Source organism: Chelonoidis abingdonii, chromosome 4, assembly GCF_003597395.2.
Source record: "Chelonoidis abingdonii isolate Lonesome George chromosome 4, CheloAbing_2.0, whole genome shotgun sequence".
Taxonomy (NCBI): domain Eukaryota; kingdom Metazoa; phylum Chordata; order Testudines; family Testudinidae; genus Chelonoidis; species Chelonoidis abingdonii.
This window is the reverse complement of record NC_133772.1, coordinates 10,026-11,379: the sequence shown is the minus strand read 5'-3', so window position 1 is coordinate 11,379 and position 1,354 is coordinate 10,026.

Below are 1,354 nucleotides of genomic sequence, written 5' to 3'. Positions count from 1 at the left end.
GGGGGGGGGGGGGGTGGGGGTGTGGGGGTGTGTGGGTGTATATGTGTGTGGTAGGGTGTATGTGTGTGTGCGGTGTGTGTGCATATGCAGGTGTGTTTGGGGCGTATGTTTGTGAGGGTGGGAGGTGTAGGTGTGTGGGGTGTGAGGGGGTGTAGGTGTGTGTGTGTGTGTGTGTATATGTGTGTGTGTGGGGTGTGCATGTGCGGGTGGGTGCAGGTGTGTGTGGGGTATGTATGTGAGGGTGAGGGGGTGTAGGTGTGTGGGGTGGTGTAAGTGTGTGTGTGTGTGTGTGCATGTGCGGGTGGGTGCAGGTCTGTGTGGAAGGTATGTGTGTGAGGGTGGGGGGTTGTAGGTGTGTGGGGTGTGAAAGGCAGGGGCAGTGTGAGCCCCCAACCAGAGCAGATGCAGCTGAGCAGCTGCTGGTGCAGAAGGTGATAAGAAGGGGAGGGTTGGAGTTACTGCATGAGACCCTATTACAGCATATACTCAGGCAAATGACTGCTAGGTCCTGGGCTGCATCCCATAAGGCAGCAGGCTGGCAGCAGAGAGCTCCATGGCAGGTTGTGCCCTGAACGGACAGTGCCACCCTTAGGCAAAGGTTGAAGGAGCAGGAGACACTCGTGCTTCCAATAGGAGGTGCTGACCGCATAGAGAGAGAGAGGCGTGAGGACACTAGAATAACCTCTTCTCCATTGGGGGCAGTAACCCCTGGTGGCCTGGGTAGAGCGGCACTTGCAGAGCTGGAAGAGATCGAGGGGGGCAAATGCCGGGCTAGCAGAAGGCTGCTGGTCGGGTTTGCCAGGCACTGGAAGAGGTCAGCAGGGGCAAGGGCTGGGCTAGCAGGGGGCTGCGGGTCGGGTTTGCTGGGCACTGGATGAGGTCAGTGGGGGCACAGGCAGGGCTAGCAGGGGGCTGGGTTTGCCAGGCACTGGAAGAGGTCAGTGGGGCAGTTGGAAATAACAGAGGAGGAGAAGGACCTCAGAGTATTGGTTGATCACAGGATGACTGAGCCATCAATGTGATATGGCCATTAAAAAAGCTAATGCGGTCTTGGGATGCATCAGGTGAGGTATTTCCAGTAAAGATAAGGAGGTGTTAGCACCATTATACAAGGCACTGGTGAGACCTCATCTGGAATATTGTGTGCAGTTCTGGTCTCCCATGTTTAAGAAGGATGAATTCAAACTGGAACAGGTACAGAGAAGGGCTACTAGGATGATCCAAGGAATGGAAAACCCGTCTTATGAAAGGAGACTCAAAGAGCTTGGCTTGTTTAGCCTGGCCAAAAGAAGGCTGTGGGGGGATATGGTTGCTCTTTATATCAGAGGGATAGATATCAGGGAGGGAGAGGAAG